At 40.6% G+C, this 20039-nt stretch overlaps 1 long non-coding RNA gene and 1 other non-coding gene across 2 annotated transcripts in view; both read right to left on the bottom strand.

Annotated features, from left to right (window-relative positions):
- LOC132216397 (uncharacterized) overlaps window positions 1–20039 on the bottom strand; it is a 410625-nt gene that overhangs the window by 165897 nt on the left and 224689 nt on the right. The gene's annotated exons all lie outside the window — the stretch shown is intronic.
- LOC132217760 (U6 spliceosomal RNA) lies at window positions 11584–11687 on the bottom strand. Its single transcript, XR_009449015.1, has one exon. It is a non-coding gene; the product is annotated as a U6 spliceosomal RNA (small nuclear RNA).

Genomic DNA, 20039 nt, shown 5'->3' with positions numbered 1-20039 from the left:
GTGTCATACTATTACTGTTAATATGCAAGTGCCTTAAAAAGTGAGTACCTTTAAAATTACTTTTGATATGTAATAAACATACTTTATATACAAAGCCTGGAAGTACACACTTCCGTGAATTATTAAAAATATTAAACATACTCATGTAACCAGGTAGAGTGTGGATCCTCTATATTACACATTGGAACACATTAGAATTGAATTATATATTGAGACTGTTCATTTGTTGAGCATATTGTTAGGTTTTCTGAGACATGAAAACAGACACCCCGCTGTTCCCTGTCATCAAGCAGTTCGCAATTTGATAGGGAAAGCGTGGATGTCCTTGGAATGATCTGACCCCTGGTTTCTCTTCTATCCCAGACTAACGACAACAGCAGCGGCAAGGGCCTGAGGAGTGTGCTGCATGGCAGGTGCCCAGAGATCTATGCTCTGCTGGATGCAGCTCCTTCACTGGCCAACTTGAGACGTGGCCCAGGGGCTTCATGATGTTTGTTGATTAAACTCAAGAGAACTCAAAATGCTGAAGAAATAATAGTAAATGCTCCCTGGGAATCCAGAGGTTTTTCTTTGAAAACAACAACTCCTCCTCCTCCCCCTCTTCCCCTTACCACCTCCTCCTCCTCCTCCTCCTCCTCCTCCTCCTCCTCCTCCTCCTCCTCCTCCTCCTCCTCCTCCTCCTCTTCCTCCTCCTCCTCCTCCTCCTCCTCCTCCTCCTCCTCCTCCTCCTCCTCCTCCTCCTCCTCCTCCTCCTCCTTCTTTTCCTATTATATTTCACTAGATTGTGCTGGGGATTACTTCCCGTGCTATGGAATGAACCTTTCACTCAAAGGGAAAATGGAAAGTGGCGAGATGTTTATCACTTTGCTGGCTTGAAGTTTTCATTTTTGTTTTTTGGTGGGTTTTTTGTTGTTGTTGTTTTGTTTGTTTCGTTAGGGCATGTATTAGGTACATGGCATCAATATCACATTTTTCCTGAAGGGACACAGCTTACAAATCACTCCTCGGTTTTGAACTAATATTATAGTGAATAGTGCAGCTGGGAAGAATTTTGCCTCGGGGGACCACTTATTGTCAACTAGCTTCCAGAGTAGCTGGAATAACCTTGTTTTGCTCAACTAATATCACCTTTAACATCATGTTTTTGAAAATATAGATGTAAACACAGTTGAGCAAGGACACCTTCTTGTTTTTTTGGTGGTGTGTGTGTGTGTGTGTTACATGCAAGTGTCATCACCCACACCACACGATTCTGGAGTATGAGCCAGTGATTCTGAATTATTTTTAAGATCACCTTCATGTCTTCTAAGTTAACATAATTTTATCAATCTTAAAAATAAAAAGTGACTATATATGAGAAAATAACAATCATGTTCAACTAGTGTGGCCCATGAACCAAGAGGTCACTGGTTCTATTGCTGGTTCGATTCCCAGTCAGGGCACATGCCCAGATTTTGGGCTCAATCCCCAGTAGGGGGCGTGCAAGAAGCAACTTTGGATGTTTCTCTCTCATCAATGTTTCCATCTCCCTCTCCCTCTCCCTCTCCCTTCCTCTTTCTCTAAAATCAAGAAAAAACATATTTTTAAAAAAGAAAATAACAATAATTTTCAGTTTGTTTTTGAGCATCTGTAACTAACCAGGCAATAATGTTAGGTGAGTTGTGCTATTTTATTTAATTTACAGAAACACTTTGAGTGAAACGTTTTAAACTTAATTTTACAAATGAAAGAAAGAAAGAAAAAAACAGTTGCAGGGGTTACTCCAAAGATTATAAAGAGAATAAATGTCATGCTTAGAATTTGAATCCAGGTCTGTCTGATTTCGTCACCTCCATTCTTTCCTCATTATGATTACTGACTTGCTACTTCATTTATTCAGGTTATGCATTGTGTATAAGCACATATTAAAAGTTTTTATTTTGCAATCTAAATTAACTCTGGTTACTCTTCTAAGCACAGTAGCATAATTTATATCATTTTTATATGTTTTTATTGATTCCTTCAGAAGGGAGAGAGAGAGAGAAACATCAATGATGAAAGAGAATCATTGATCAGTTGCCTTCTGTAGTACCTCCACTGGGATCAAACACGCAACCTGGGCATGTGCCCTGACCAGGAATCAAACCCTGACCTAGTTCATGGGTTGATGCTCAACCACTGAGCCACATCAGCCAGGCATATCATTTTTAAAAATATATAATGTGCCCTAGCTGGTATGTCTCAGTGGATAGAGCATTGGCCTACGAACTAAAGGGTCTGGGTTTGATTCTGGTCAAGGGCACATGCCTGGGTTGAGGGCTCAATCCCCAGTAGGGGGCATGAAGGAGGCAGCCGATCAATGATTCTCTCTTATCACTGATGTTTCTATCTCTCTCCCTTTCCCTTCCTCTCTGAAATCAATTTTAAAAATTAAAATAAATAATATATAATGTAACATTGCTCCCAAGTTTCCTTCCCTGCAGAGAATTAGAGGTGAACATAGAGATTTAGAAGGTTTGTCCTTTGTTTTTTTGTTTTCCTGCATGCCATCTTTAGTTTTTGTTTCTTTCTGTGTGGCGAGGAGACACCGAAATTAGATGGCCACAGCTTCATGCAGCTCCTTACGGACCCTCTTGACTTGCATAGGCAGGTAGATGATAGGTAAAGAAGAGCTAAGTTTCTTAGCAAAATGAAGTAAAGGGGACTGGATTTTATAAGTAAACCCAGAAGAGAGGTGTCAGTAGGTCTGGCTTCCATAAAAAATACCATAGACTGAGGGGCTTAAACACAGGCATTTATTGTTTGAAAGCTGAAAATCTAAGATCAGGGTGTGTCACTTTAGTTGGGTTCTGGTGAGAGCTCTCTTCCTGGCTGGAAGGTAACTACCATCTCACTGTGCCCTCACTTGGCGTTTCCTAGTTGTGTGTGGGAGAGAGGGGAGAGCAAGCTCCCTGGTGTGTCTTCTTACAAGAACACTAATGTCACCCTGAGGGCCCTACCTCATGTCCTCTGTAAACCTAAGTTCCTCCCCGAAGCTAGCTCTCCAAATATTATCACATTAGAGGTTAGGGCTCCAATAAAAGAGTTTGAGGGGGACACAATTTAGTCCATAGCAAGAAGGACCCCGGAGAGAAATGAGGAGAAGCCATGAAATAATAAAGAAATTAGGGACCAAATGAGAAGCTTGGGCCTAAAATCTATGAACTAAATAGGAGGGGCCAATTTAAAAAATCCCCTTGGCTGACAACAAAAGTCCCCAAAAGGCTGGGGTGCCTGATAGTCGGTTTGAGACTCTTTACTCTATTGTAATATTATAGTGAGATTCCCCTTTGCCTCAAATTCTTAGCTTGCCTTTATCTGGTGATATGATGGGGAAAATTCTAGAAAAAGGGATTATGTAGTTGGCAATGCCAAGCAGAATACTATCTAAATATGGAGAAAATAAGACAAGCCGTATAACAAAATAGCTGGAGCAGGAACTCAGGAATAAAGTGGAGGTACAGTTGACTGCACACCTCTGTTCCCTAACCCCTAATACTTTGGAGAGTTCATAAGAGTAGATTGGGTTTTACACTGGGTGTTCCATAGCATTCATTTGACTTTCAAAGGACATGGTATTTAGTCGACTTTTGAGTTTAACAGTTATTTCTTGAGCATCTGCTATTTCCATAATAGAGTGTTATTAGACCTACTGGATAAATTGGGGGGTCCTTACAGGGAGTTTTCAAAACACAGAGTGATCTCAACTCAACAGAGAGGTGTTATTTAAGCTTGCGACTATTTCAACAAAATATAGACAAAGGAGTTTATAACTGCAGTGGAGTAGGTATATTAGTTTGCTACCAGGCGCTGTAGCAAAGAACCACAGATTGGGTGGCTTGAACAACAGAAATTCATTGTCTCACAGTTCTAGAGGCTAGAAGTTCAAGATCACATGTGAGCAGGATTGGTTCCTTCTGAGGGGTGTGAGGTAGGATCTGTTCTAGACCTTGCTTGGCTTATAGATGGCTGGCATAGACTGGGTAAAGAGCTATCTGTCTGTCTTTGTCTCTTGACATCATTTTTCTTCTCTGTGTACAAAGTTCTCCTTAATAGAGACACCAATCACATTGGAATAGAGCCTATCCTAATGACTTCACTTTAATTTGGTTATTTCTTTAAATACCTTATCTTCAAATTAGGTCAGGTTCAGAAGTACAGGGTGTTAGGACTGCTGCATACCTATTTTAGGAGACACAATTCAACTCATAACAGTAACAAGTAATATGAGTTCAGAAAACCACTCTGTGTTGTGAAAGCTCCTTCGCAGGACCCTAAATTTACTGCATTGTACAAGACAGCCCCGGATGTAGGAAATGTAGAAAAAATTAAGATTTAATCAGGTATTAATAGATGGTAAGAGTACTTTCTCTACCTTCTCCCAAATCACAAAACAATCTTTTCTTTTTAAATTTATTTCCTAACACCACCCAGGTATTGCCTATGTAATTGATTTCCAAAATTGTTTCTGCCGAAACCGGTTTGGCTCGGTGGATGGAGCGTCTGCCTGCGGACTGAAGGGTCCCAGGTTCGATTCCGGTCAAGGGCATGTACCTGGGTTGTGCGCACTTCCCCAGTGGGGGATGTGCGGGAGGCAGCTGATTGATGTTTCTCTCTCATCGATGTTTCTGGCTCTCTATCTCTCTCCCTTCCTCTCTGTAAAAAATCAATAAAATATATTAAAAAAAAAATTGTTTCAATAGCACTAGAATGATTTCACATCTCGCCAAATGGGGTACATTTGAAGGAATAACATACAACTGAAGTTCAAATTATGGCTAGTTTATTGAAATTTAAGTCCTGTTATTTTATAGCATTGATATTGTAGCTTTCTAAATGGGGTTTCTGTCTATAATTTATATTCCTGGAAATTTAAGATTTGCATTTAACTTTTGTAACGAGGATTTCATATTTCATTTGTGAGGTCTGCTCTTAAAGTTTTATTATTAAACATTTTATAATTATTGTAAAACTTTACAAAACAGGGCATACAAAAGTGTAGTGAAATTCTTTTTAGGTCCAGTAAGTGGTAGGATTAAACTTCAATAGTTTTGTGACTTTAAAATATACTTTTTTATTATTTTTATTTTTTCAAGAAGATGGTAGTAGCTCATTGTCTTGGATGCATAGAAGCACTCATACTTAAAATGCTAAAGTTAAAAATTTGCATTATAATGAAACTGGTAACTGTCTGATATCTTATGCTAAATCACAAAGTTCAAGCGGTGTACCTTCAGGGCCAAGAAGTCAAATTTTCTCCCTAAGATAAGGAGTTGGAAAAAAAATCATAAAATTTAAATGCCTTTTATTATAATTTTTAAGGAGGCCTATCTCATATTTTCTTATTTCTACATTGTCTTCATCAATGTAAGCCTGTGACATAAATTTTAATACATGATTTATGGTTACAAATTCATTTTCTCATCCTCATTTATTATGGGGTGTCACATTTTATCACGCCTGCATTTAATCATCTCCCGTCCGCCTATTAATGGTTATAAATATGATACCTGTGTAGACCCACGGAGCCAGGAGTTTAGTTGTCTCAGAGTGTAATGGTTGAGTGCCTTGAAAAGTGGGTTTGGAAAAAAAACAACAACAAACCTTTAGATGTCTTTGTATATGCATGTGCATTACAGGATAATTCACGTGGTGAAAAGGATGGTTTTCCACTATGTAGAGGCAATTTGTGTAGATTGATTTTTCATAAGCCCCCCTAACTTGTACATCTATAACTGTATTGAACATGTAATAAGCCTTATGTCAAAATGTGGTGAAATCATAAACAAGACACTAGTAAGTTTTAGTGTCAATTTTAGAGCAATAGCAAATACATGAATGCCACTAGGTACGTTCATTCATAGCCACACATTTTTGCATATCGTTGGCTAAAATACATAAATGGAAAGGCATGTTTTTAGGAAGTTAGAGTTCATCTAAACTTGATGACATGAGGTTTGGGGAGCTGAGTAGGAAATCTGCAATCAAAGGAAAATAGGAAACATCCTCCTACAAAAGTATGAGTGCTTGCCCAAAAGCATGTACTAACTATATGTTTGATTAATGAATAAGTATCTCATTTTCTCTTGGCAACAAATAATACCTGGGAGCCACATTTGGGACTAAAGCAAACTGAGTTGCAATACTGAGGCAGGACAGAAAGAAGTTAAGAAAAACTCCTGACAAGTGCAAGGAGGAAGTAGAAGGGGACATCACAGGCTGACCCGTCACTGGGTCCTCTCCAAGCATGATCAAGGGAAAAACAGTTGATGACAGGAAAGGAAACCCCTGTCGTGGTCAAAGAACTCAAAAACAACAAGGGCTGGCTAAAACCAGATCCATCCAAGGTGGGGGAAAAACTGACCACCCCAAAGCACATTATACATCATTATAATGAAAACTGACACCCCAAGTAAAAGGGGGGGGCAAAGGGGATAAACATGAGACTTCCAGAGAGAACCATATTAGGAACAAAGCCCATCCCCTCCCAACCTGAAGGTGGAGTCAGAATTTGGCGCCACAAAGTTCAGTAACAGCCACCCTTAGAAACTCATAAAATCCCCCAAACGAACTGACCATATGTGCAACTCACTAGCAAGTCCCCCTTTGTCCACTTGGATGTGCACTTTTGCTTCTTTCATAGCAAGATTAGGGGGACTGCAGCAGCCACTCTCAGGCTCACTCCCTCATTCTGTCTCTAGGAATCTATGGCACAGATTCATTCTTTCTCTCTACCTAAATAAAACTTGCTTTTGCTGTCACCCTAACTCGCTCTTGAATTCTTTCCTGCACACGTCAAGAGCCTGGAGGTCCCAGAAGAAGCTGGGGCAGGGCCAGCCTCCAGCACAGAACCTGTTGGTAACAATACCATCCACAGAGATGGTATAGGGGGCGAGGTATGGAAGATGGAATGGGGCTGAGTTCTACAAACAAACTACAAGAAAAGGAGAAACAAATCCTGGGTAGAGCATCAGGTGCAAAACAAAACAAAACCAGGATCAATAAAAAGCCAGAAATAGACAAGAAGAAAAGGAATTATGATAAGCTTGAGAGGGAAGTAAATTGGGAAGTAAGGTACAGAATGTTAACACAATCAGGGAAAAACGAAGTCTGTGACCAGCAACAGAGTATGGGCTGCTGACTAGGCAAACTGAAGGGAAGTGTGAGGACTTCAAGAACCAAGGAGGAAGGAGGGAATCAGAAATGGGATAAGTTGTCATCTTTTGCTTCAGAGATGGCCACAAGGAACAACTCTCCTAACTCACAAAGAAAACCAGAAGACAAAATTGATGAAGATATTCTAAAGTATAGAAAAGAGAAGGTAGTTTGTCCTGGATATCTAGGTGACTGTATTTAAGAGTTGAAAATATAGGCCTCTTAACCTCTATTTTCAAAATAGACTATTGGTCTTTTTTAATTTAAAAAAATTATTGATTTTTAAATATATTTTTTTTAGAGAGAGAGAGACATCGATGTGAGAGATATATCAATAGGCTGCCTCCCGCACATACCCCAACTCGGAATTGAACCAGCAAAGTGGGTATGTGCCTTCACTAAGAATCAAACCCACAACATTTTGGTGCATGGACAATGCTCCACCCAACTGAGACACACCAGCCAGGGCTAGTATATTGGTCTTGAAATAAATTGGACCAGCCTCCAAAATCTGTTACTCTAGTTTCTAAATAAGAAAAACTCCCTGACAAAACCTTCACTGTTGAAAAATAAGGCCCTTGGCTAGTCTTCTTTTGATTATATTTTTCTGTTCTTTTAAGAAAAAAATTTAAGGTTAAAACAACAACAGTGTAATAAAACAAGGTCTATAAAGCTGATAAAGCTACTTCACTTATAGAAATGTATTATTTCTGAAAAAGAAAAGAAATTGTACTTTCCCAGAGGTTCATAATAATTATCCTAATAATTATTTCTGTCTTTTCAGACATGATGAAGTTAGCATGAGTAATAACTCTTATGAATGTTAACAAAACCTACAATAGATTTGCAAGGAAATAAAATGCACAATTAAAAATAACAACAGCTATTAACAATATAAGAGCATTGCTCTGTAAGCATCGTATAATTGCCAAACATATAATAAGCATTTTCTTATATCTTATCCTATATAATAAAAACCTAATATGCAAATTGACTGAACAGCAGAATGACAGGTCACTATGATGCACACTGACCACCTGGGGGCAGATGCTCAACACAGGAGCTGCCCCCTGGTGATCAGTGCACTCCAACGGGGGGAGCACTGCTCAGCCAGAAGCTGGGTTCACAGCTGGTGAGAGCAGCGGTGGAGGTGGGAGCCTTTCCCGCCTCTGCGGCAGCACTAAGGACCCCTCGGGGGATGTCTGCCTGATGGCGTAGGCCTGCTCCCTGCAAGAGGGCACAAACCAGGCTGACGGACCTGCCCCCCCCCACCAAGTGCACAAATTTTGTGCACTGGGCCTCTAGTATTTAATACCTTTCCTGTTGTCTTCTGTTCAAGAAAACACAACTTTGCAGGTGATTGTTGTCACCACACTGATAACTTGAACTTGCCCTATTATATAAATCTAATGACCATTGTTTGTTTATTTATTTATTTATCTATCTCTAAAAATTAAAGATGTATTCATAGATAAGAAGAACAGAGATTTAAAACCTTAAAATTGATTACATGTTGAAATGATAATATTTTGAATAATATATATTGTGAGGGAGGAGTAGGGGAGATCTGGTTGAAGGGAACAAAGTGGGAGGATAAGTGATGTACATCCGTAGTAATGTCAATAATGACCATTGTTTAAAAATAGTTCATTGTGATGGTATAACTTAGGCCATAATATTAATGGCTGAATATTTCTCTCAAAGTTTTGCCTTTTTCTGAGGAAGGAACACAATGAAATTTTATAAGACTTATTAAAGCAAATTGTGAAAAATATTAATACTTGTTTACTTTGGTTGACAGGTATATAAGTGTTATTAAATATCATTAGACTCTTTGCCTTAAGCAGCTCAAGAACTTGCACACAGAAATGTAATCACAGAAATGTAAACTAAAAACATCATTGAAATATTCACTTTTAAATATATAAAATATTTCTTGCAATCTACTTTACCATATCCCTGTTGAATATAGATGCAAAAATTCTCAAAAAAAATACTAGCTAATCAAATTCAAGAACACATTAAAGGGATTATACACCCTAACCAAGTGGGATTTATCCCTGGGATACAAGCATGATTCAACATTACACAAATCAATAAATGTAATTCATCATGTCAATAAATAAAAGATAAAAACTGCATGGTCATCTCAAGAGATAACAAAACAAAAAAAAACACCAAACAAACATTTAATGCCATCCAGCATCCTTTCAGGACAAAAACTTAATTGATGGTGTAGAAGGAACATACCTCAACATAATAAAGGCCATATAGGACAACACCACAGCTAACATTATACTGGATGGAGAAAAGTGAAAGAGTGTTTTTCTGAGATCACTAACAAAGCAAGGTTGCCCAACATTAGCACTTCTACTCAATATAATACTACAAGTCCTAGATAGAGCAATTAGGCAAGACAAAGAAATAAAGGCATCCTGATGGGGGAAGGAAGCGACATTGTTGCTATTTGCTGATGATAGAATCTTTTATAGAGAAGATTCCCAAGAGTCGATAAAAAAACTGTTGGAATTCTTCAATAAATTCAGTAAAGTAGCAGGTCACAAAGTCAGCTTACAGAAATGAGATCCTCGTTGATATATAAGTGATGTCTGAGAAAGAGTGGCCTAACCAATATAAACACCAGTCAATCAACCCATTGGCCCATCAAAAAAAAATTTAGAGAGGTCTTCTCTGTACTGGGGGTGTTGAATGAATGACCGCTTGTTCCCAATGATCTAAGGATGCGCATAGGCCACATCTCCTTTCTCAGCTACTGCAGCAACTGGTTCCTTAAGTAATGAAATCAGAGACTTGAATTACTGTTGAGGATGAGCCTTGCTCACACACAAAACCACCAAGGAAAGGGGCAAAGAACACCTGACAGTCTCTACACCTTTGCCAGCACACACACACACAAATGACCAAACCACAAAAGGCCCTCAACACAGAACAGCTGCCTAAATTACTTGAACTCCTTTGATGAGGAAACAAAAAATTCAAAATGACATTTTCTTGAAGCTTTTTAACAACAACAAAAGTTTGCAGGAGACTTTTAAATACTGATGCATTTCATTAAGTCTTTTTCACTACTGTTTTTTTTTTTTTTTAATTATTGATTATGTTAGGTGTGTGTATAAACATGTATTTTAAAAACACAGGAAGCGAAAGACGGGCTGGTAATGAGGCAATATAACAACAAAACAACTTTTGATTTATTTGGCTCACCATGCATTAAATATATTTTGTAAGAAAACCAGATTACATTATTTTACATGACTTGATGGGGGAGGCCTTAGCTCTGCAGCCCTTGGCCCTTCTCCTCAGTAAAGGGAACAATGAGAGATTTCTCAAGGCTTCTTTTGACAACTCAATGCCTTGGTTTTAGGATGCAATTTGTTCTCATGAAACTAAACCTGTCTCTATTTCCAGAAAGGCATTCCCTCTTGAAAGAGGCAATATTAGATGCTGTTTCCTTTCCCCACAAAACAATACTATTCCTTTGAATGTAGGAAATTCTAGCCCAATCCCAGAAAGCTACACACACACACACACACACACACACACACACACCTATAAGCATACTCATTACACTGTCTTAAGAAGCACAAACTTCCAGCTATAAAATAATATAAGCCATGGGGATATAATTCACAACATGGTGGCTATAGTTAATAACACTGTATTGTGTATATAAAATTTACTAAAAAAGTAGATCTTAAGAGTTGTTATCCAGAGAAAATTAGTTTGTGACTATGAATGGTGGTGGGAGGTAACAAGACTTATCTTGCTGATCATTCCGCAGTGTATGCAAATACTGAATCATTAAGCTGTCCACCTGAAATTGTATGACAAGTTTGGCTCAATGAAAACACACACGACCCTTTTCTTCCACTTAACTTTCCTGCTAGAATCTAGATGGGGTCACCCATTTAGCTGAGACTGAGTGAGGCTGGGCCCGTCTTTGAGCTGAAGTTTGGCTCTACCTGCTTCATCTTTTTGGGAACATGGACTACCTGGGGCATATGCTTTCACCAAGAAGACAGAGACATAAGAGGATAAGAGATGGCAAGGGTCTGACAATATCTGATGAGATCAATTTCCTAGCATGGTGAATAGTCCTGTAACTTTTATTTTCTCAATTTTATTCTGTATTGGTTTCAGGTGTCCAGCTTAGTGGTTAGACAACTGCATACTTTACAAAGTGTTCCCCTCGATCTTTCCAGTACCCTAACCGCCACCGTACGTAGCTATCACAATAGTATTGACTATATATCCTGTGCTTTCCTTACTCCCGTGACTATTCTGTAACTATCAATGTGTGCTTCTTAGTCCCTTCACCTCCTTCACCCAGTGTCCTGATCCCCCTACTCTCTGGCAACCCTAAGTTCACTCTCTGTGTCTATGAGTCTGAAAAATATGGAATTTTTTTAGGAATCTGGGTGCCATCCTTACACAGGGGCCATGCTAATTGTCTTTGAATCATTCTATTTTTTTTTTTTTACTTTTAAAATACACTTGATTTTTTTTGTTTACTTCAGAGAGGAAAGGAGAGGGAGAGAGAGAGAGAGAAACATCAATGATGAGAGGGAATAATTGATCAGCTTCCTCCTGTACTCCCCCCACTGGGGATCAAGCTCACAACCCGGGCATGTGCCCTTGACTAGAATCAAACCTGGGACCCTTCATTCCTCAGACTGATGCTCTATCCACTGAGCAAAACCAGCTAGCGCTGTATTGTTCCAATTTTAGTATACGTGCTGTTGTAGCGAGCATAGTCCTGCAACTATTTGAAGGTTGAAAGATTTACTAATAGATGTGCTGGGTACCACCAGAATGTCATCACCCATAAATTGAAGATGATGAAACCATCACTGGAGGATTATTTTGGGACTCACCTGTGAAAATGCTTCAAAAATGCATAACTAACCATTAAGTACAACATGGTTGGTCCTCTGACCCATCTACTTCTCAATTACTTTAATAACAGCTCTGCAGTAGAATGTAACACATAGGACATTTCAGTTTCATTTGTCTTGTTACCTCTCAGTTGTTACTTATCATGTGCTATCTATACACTTATGTAGCCTAAGTGACCAGCCAACCGACCAACCGGCCGACAGGTCAGTAGCTATGACACACACTGACCACCAAGGGGCAGACACTCAATGCAGGAGCGGAAACCACAGGCAAGAAAACATGGAACAGCCTGATGAATCTCAGAGGGAAGGAGGATGGGGGGAGGGCGGGAAGACATTAACTGAAGATCTTATATGCAATGCATACCAGAGGCCAGGTGCATGGATTCGTACACCGGTGGGGTCCCTCGGCCTGGCCTGTGGGGATTGGGCTAAAACTGGCTCTCAGATATCCTCTGAGGGGTCCCAGATTGCAAGAGGGAGCAGGCCAAGCTGAGGGACCCCACCGGTGCACAAATCCATGCACCAGGCCTCTGGTACATGAAGTAAAAGTATGTATTCATAATTGAATTCTGCCTGCATCATTTACTGGTTGTGAGATTGTGTTCAATTACTAGCATTAAGCCTTAAAGAAACCTTCTTAAAAAGCTGGCAAAATAATCCCTCCTCTCTCACAATTATTTTAAATAGTGAAAGGAGCAGTATTTTACTTGTAAGTCACTTAGCCATGCATCTGGCACATTAATGCATATAAAAACTACTAGCTCTCTCTTCTTCCAATTTAAAATTTGTATAACTGGAGAAATGAATAATTTGTCACATGCACGTTTTCAGGTAATAGCTCCAGTCATGCCCTCTCTATATGTTAAATTGTAAATACTTTGAGTGAGTCTATGCTACAATATACATATTTTTGTACCAGAGCTTCAAAATGCTAAAAATCAATAGATTTTTACTATGTGTTTTCTTTTCCAGGTTTGTATGCATTGGAAACCTAATGAAGTCTGTTTGTCCCCTAAAACCTGCTATGTCAGCAGGAATGACCTTCAGGTTATTGTGGGGCAGGGGGAAGAGGGACTGTCATATAGTGATCAGGGAAAGATGCAAATCCATAAAATAACATCCTAATTCCATTAGATGCAATATTATGCCAAGTAAGGTGTAATGGGTTGCAATTTTAACAGCAATTCATTCCGAATGGCACTTTGGACAATCCCAGGATGTGGGTGACATATGCTAAATTCCTCAGGGTGCAGTGAGAGGGGCGTATGTGCTTGTTCAGGATGTGCCAGGGTGTAGGCAACATATGTATTGGATGATTTCATAACTCACGTGCTCTCAGGGGAAGGGAGGGGATTGCATGCAGAAAGATCTAGTCTGAAAGAAGAGTTTGCCTCCTTTCTCATACAGTTGGAAAAAGTGGTAGCATCAAAAGCACACTTTAAATTCATTTTCTCACCCAGAGGGCACCTCAGAACAGAGTTTGGAAACTCCTAGTGTAGAGGAAGAAGCACGGATTTGGAAGTCAAAGGAATTCTTCTCCTGTTACAATCACACTCCAGTTCCTTCGCCTCTCTCAGCTCTCATTTTCTTCCCCATAGAATGTGAATAGTGAGAGCATTTTTTACAGAACTGTTAAAATAACTGAATCATAAGAATGGGAGCCAACATGTATTGAGAGCTTACCATGTGACAAGAACTGTTGGAAGTATTTTCCATGTATGATCTACTTTTCTCCTCAGGAAAACTCTATAAAGTAGGTACATTATTTTCTCTACTTTCTTCCTATCTGCTTTACCACACCTTTCTCTCCTTGTCATTCATTAAAGAAGACTCCCAAAGTAGCAACATCAGTTTTTGGTAGAGTCAGGGTTTAACCCCAGGCAACTCATCATCAAATCCCTCACTGGATCCATTAGCCTCTATGTGTATACTTAGTAGAGAATTTACAAAGCCCTGGATCTGGAACATTCTCCGTAAGAGAAAATTCTCTCAATGTCTACTTTATGCCAAATAAGTATGGCAAATAGTCATGATTGCCATATCATTCTTATCGACATTCTACCCAACAAAGGCACATATTTAAATATCCTAGTTCCATGTCATGTTTCAAAAACCTCTGAATATTGATGAAATGATATTTGATGTGGAAATTGTGTTAACTGCACTCAAGTTCTACATTTTTATCCACTTTTATGAATATCCTGAATATTCCCATGTTGCAAAGAGTCGATCCTCCTTTTTACAGAGATGAAGGTGAGGATTTTTATAGAGATAAGACAGGAGATCCACAAGGGCACCATATTACAGAAAATAAAGTTAGCATCCTTCACTCCTCATTGTATTTGACCCCTCGATGGTCTCAGATAGAGCGGACTTCTGCCCCTGTGCACAGGGATGGTTCTAGGTTTTCTCCTGCACCCCCACATTTTCTGTCCCTGTCCCCATTACAGATCCTCTCCTCACACACATCCTTTACATGTTCACCTTTCATGGTGGCTGGACTGAGCCCTCCTTTCCAGTTCACTCTCTAAAACTTAGTCAAACTGGTGTAACCAAATAGCCTCCAGACCATAGCCCAGACCTCACCTTTGACAAGTGAACACATAGCATCACAATTGACTAGTCCTCCCTTCAGTCTGGTGGCTTGAACACATGGGTCAGTGTGTGTGTGGTGGCCAAACGGTGTCACCTAAATGTGTTGGGTTGAAGATATGAAGAAAAGTTCATGGGGAGAGTACATATAGTAAAAAAAAATTGAGTTCGGGTTAAACTGGAGAACCTATGGTTATTTTTTTCTTTCTCTCTTTTCCATCCCTTTCCTCCCTGCCCCTCCCCTACCCCTCCCTTTCTACCTTTTCCTCTGTCTTTTCCTTTCCCTTCCCTCCCCTCTCCCTTCTCTCCTCTAATTCCAATCACTTCACTTGATATTCAGTCCCTTCAATGACTTCGGACAAGGCAGGAATTAGTCGCCTATAGACTACCCTAAAGTTTCCCAAGTCCCATTCTTTTCCTTCCCTTTAAGGATGAGGACAGACGACCACTCCTAAAATGACTTCCGCAGGCTAAGAAACCCAGCACCGGCATACATCCCTACCTCCTTTTCTGACTTAATGTGGTTCACTCCATTCACCCCCAACCGCACATCGAGCTTTCCGCCAGCCTACCTTGTCCCTTTAGAAAAGTTGTCTACTTCTAATCACAACTCAAGCTGATTAAAGAAAGCCTTCCCTGCCCTCTTCCCACCCCCAGCCCCCATTTCTAGTACTTGGGAATTCAAAGACAATCTTTGAAGTCATCTAGTTTATGTCCCTTCACAAACTAAATCTTTCTTGACATCTTTTTCCCTCCAGAGCAATGAATATTGAAGTCCCACTTAGCCCCCTCCCACCCCACCCCAGAACCTATTCATTTCATTGTCCTGGCTCCAAGCTGAGTGCAGAACTGGATGCGGTATTGGCTTTTACTTTTATAACCCAAACTAGGCCCTTCAACATAAAAGCATTTTCCTAAGAGCTGAATAGGATCCTGAGCTAAATTGTTCCAGGGAGACGGAATTCACCTGCGAACTCAGACACATTCCCTACACTCAGGAGCTTGTGTGACTCATTGCTGTCATCAGAAAGAGTACTTCCTTCAAATTTTCAAAATCACAGGCCTCAAAGCCTCTCCCAGCCCCTCTCTGCCACTGGTATTGAAAGTGAGGTAAGTGGCGGGATAAGGCGCAACTGGAAGAGACAGACTTGGGAATCTGTCACAACAGCTTTAGGGGGTCAGTCGGGGGCCACAGGGGTGACTATGCATGAAAATCTCAAACGCCAGGAGAACCCGCCTGCGATCACCAGTGCAAGGAAAAGGTACAAATAGCCAACTAGGGTTTGAACTGTGTTTATTGCAGGTGTTTTTCCTGCAAAAGGCATGATCCTAAACGAATACATTCGAAAGGCTATGCACTAATCCCAGATGCATTTCTAGCATTTTCCCCCAGCCCTTTGAAGGAACATAACCACGTGAAAATACGAAATGCTCCTTTCCAGGAAGTTACACTGCGGTTCTGGTATCTTAGGTACCACTGGATGTGATACAGTTAATGAGAAGATGAAGCCCTGGCTACAAGGCCCCCTCTTCCTTTGTTCCTAATGAACATTGACATTAGTGCTCAATTAACAATGACACGTATAATCACATGAGCCTTTGCTCTGATTCCAACTCAGTCCGCCTGGACCAGAAGGAGACCCCCCTGGGTGATCAGATCAAAGCCCCTTTGCAGAGTGTCTTTTCAGAGCAGGGCAGAGACAAATTAATCATATTTATCTGATTTGAAGTAGCTTGGTTGAAGGACCGCGGGGGTAGAGTCAGGGGCATGGAGAAGTCAGACTCTATAACAGGTTTATGTCAGGAAGAGACAAGGTCTCGTTTGCAGTTATCTGCTTCCTACTTTTTTTCCTCCTATTAAAAATTAAATGAGCACTTCTCTTTTTTCATAACAGATATAAAAAACATTCTTCGGTCATGATGCTTAGCACGTTAACTACAATTACCTCACTATATCTTTCTCTGCCTCCTTATACATTTTTTGATTTTTTTTTCTTTCCACCCTCTTTGGGGAGCTCTTAGGGAGGAACTTTTGCTAATAATTAATGAGAGGATTCTCCTGAGGAGACCATTTGAAATTGTTACACGATTCTGATAAATTGTCATCTTAAAATCCTTATCAGCAAAATTTGGATTGGAGATGGTTGCATTGGCTCATTGCATCTGGATGGACTGATATGTAAATGTAACGGATTCTGTCGTCAAAAGCCAACATAAAGCAATGCGTATACATTCTTGTAGAACAGGATTCGAGAGCTCGTGAACTTTGAGGGAGAATCTGATACTGAGATAATCAAAGCGCATCTCGCAATCCGGGTATAAAGTGGTATGTTAAACTCAATCGCTCTTTATTCTTTCATTAGGCTCTGCCATGGCTGGTTCAAACATCTAAGCTCTTTCAACAATGTCAGAACACCCATTCAAATCATGTCAGTGTTTATCTCTGTCTGAAACATGTGAGAGCACAAAGGCACTGCCATCCAGAGAGCACTGGCTATTGTACATGCTCAGCAAAGGAGTCCCCAGCAATCCATGGGACGGTGACCAGCTGCAAATCACCCAGAGGTTTGATGAATGGCACCAAAAACCAAGGCCAATCTGCAGTGGACAATCCAACTGGACCCGTTCTCTCTAGTTTTGGATAAGAATGGCGTCTTTTCCAGCCTGTTATTAATGGTAGGTTCCCATGTAATACCAATGGCAAACTTTATGTCCAAGCATCATTCCATGGGATCTTAACAGCAGGTTACTCTGCAGCTCTTTGGAATGAGTAAGGTAAGCTAGGAGTCGTCTAATCTCGTTGCATGATAAAAACGTGCAGGGAGTTTATTGTTTACTTATTTTGTTGGTTTCTGTCTTCGCTCAAACTCTACCCACAGAGGGTCTGATTTAGCTGGGGGGTGGACTGCTGGCATCTGTGTTTCTAAAGCTCCACAAATCATGCTATTTTGCAGCCACGCAGAGAGAACCACTTTTAAGTTGATAGAATGTTTTATTTGCTGTGCCTCAGCTGTGCCTAAGTGAGCCTAATATTAGGCCAAAGGGGGATGCATTCCTCACCTCTGAGATAAGACAATGCTAATATGAACACCCATCCACATCCATGCATTTATTCAGCAAATATTAAATGAATACTTACTGTGTGCCAAGCATGTTCTAGATGCCTCCAGTATAGCAGGGAACCAAACAGACAAGACTACTGTCTTCAGAGAGCTTGTCACCTGGTGGGAAAGACATAGAGTAAACTAGTCAACAAACCAATGAATTAACTTTCCAAATCATCTCCAGAGAATGGACAGTGCTGTTAACTAAATACAACAGTTTGTGAACCTAGGAAGGGTCTGGGACATGGGTCTGCTGTAGAGAAGAGAGCGAAGGAAGGCATCTGAGCAGAATGCCAAGTGAGCTGCAACTCGAATGACTGGCAGGTGCCAATCAAGCAAAGGTCTGGAAGAAATCTCCCAGACTGGAGACACAGCTGCACGCTCCCTGAGGTAAGGCCTGGCTTAGTGTATTAGAGCAGCGGTTCTCAACCTGTGGGTCGCGACCCCTGGTAGTTGAACGACCCTTTCACAGGGGTCACCTAAGACCATCCTGCCTATCAGATATTTACATTACGATTCATAACAGTAGCAACATGACAGTTATGAAGTAGCAACGAAAATAATTTTATGGTTGGGTCACAACATGAGGAACTGTATTTAAAGGGCCAGAAGGTTGAGAACCACTGGTATTAGAGGAACAGCTTCAGAAACCAGTGAGGTTAATGGGAGGGAGCAGAGTGGACAATGGTGGAGATGGGCCCAGGTTGAAGCCAGAGACCTATTAGGCAGAGCCTTTTCAGGTATGGAGAGGAGTTTGACTTTTGTTCTCATTTGTAATGGGAAAAGTTTTGGCGTTAAGTAGGGAGGTCATTAGAATCACTTTGAATCAAGGTAGGAGAGAAAGACCTTAAGAGGTGGACCCATACTTCTCTATTACTAACCAGGAAGAAAGGGCTGGGTATAAGCTGAAGAGGTTTTTGTCTGAGCTTCCGGCTTTGTGATTTTTATTTCCAACATCCTCAGAACGTCATTTATTTCTGCTCTGTCTGTTCCCTTTAACAGCTCGTTAAAAACAAAAGCATATGAGGGAATCCCGAAATTTACATACCAACCAATCACTCTTATCTTCTGAGTTCTTAATATAACTATTTTCAGCAAGAAAATAACCCTTCTGTCCCCACCCCACATGCTTTGCGATATTTCTTGTACATAATTGAAGAGAACTAAAATCAGATATTTCTCCATTGTGGACACAGTCAGGAGATGGGGGGATGAGAGCAGAGTGGCCATCTCAGAAAAGATGGAGAGAAGTTAAGCAGTGCTGTCAGGATCTCCCCGAGTTTTGAACCCATTTAACACCAGACAGCCCTGAGAGGCAGATTTTTCTATCTTCAATTGACATGAGATCCCATAGCTACTAAGAGTGGATATAGTATTTGAGCCCAGAAGATTCTTTTTATTCCAAAATTAATGCTATTAACCAGTTCACTATATTTTTACCTGCCAGTTGTTTTGAGCTACAGTGTGATGACATGAAAGTATCTCCAGGGGAAAGAAGACAGAAAAGTCCACCTCACCGACGTCACTTCTCTCCTTCTCACAACCCCAGGAACCACCTTACTCACAGATTCCTAGAGCAATCTGTGATACATTGAAATGGGATAGTGGAGCCTGCCACCTCCCATTCTACACCCATTCTACAAGCAAGGAAACTTTACCACACAGCTTGGTAAAAGCAGAATCAAGTCAAGAAATCAAAGCTCCTCACTTTTAACACCCTGGGCTGCCCTGGGCTCTCCTGGAAAGGATACATGCTTCAACTCAGACTTGTCTCAACCAAAGGACTGTCAGTGCGAGGATGATGATCTAGGAATCTGTTTCCTGCTTCTACAGTGGAATCATTAACACCCACAGATCCCGATCCAAGCATATTAGGATTCTCTACAATCTCCACTCTATAAGGATTGGAGCTATCCCAGAGCTCCAGAATATGCCATGTTTAACCATATAGAGTCAGGGGAACTATGCTTCTTCAATCCACAATACTTATACCAGCCTTATCAGATTCATGACTTCATGCTGTTATTCTCACCTAGAATGCCCTTCTGGTTTTTGTTTGCAGAGAGTACAGCAAAGCAAGCATGCTACCCAGGACTCTGTCATTATTTTATATCGTACTAGAAGCCCAGCGCGCAAAATCGCGCAGCCCCACCCACCCACACCGGTCTTTGGTCCTTACAGAGTTAGGGCCACGGGCTTTTTATATGTATAGATGTTACATGGTCTTGGCCAAAGGCAATTGATAATTTCT

Source organism: Myotis daubentonii, chromosome 15 (assembly GCF_963259705.1).
Source record: "Myotis daubentonii chromosome 15, mMyoDau2.1, whole genome shotgun sequence".
Classification (NCBI taxonomy): domain Eukaryota; kingdom Metazoa; phylum Chordata; class Mammalia; order Chiroptera; family Vespertilionidae; genus Myotis; species Myotis daubentonii.
This window is presented reverse-complemented; position numbering and strand designations above follow the sequence as displayed.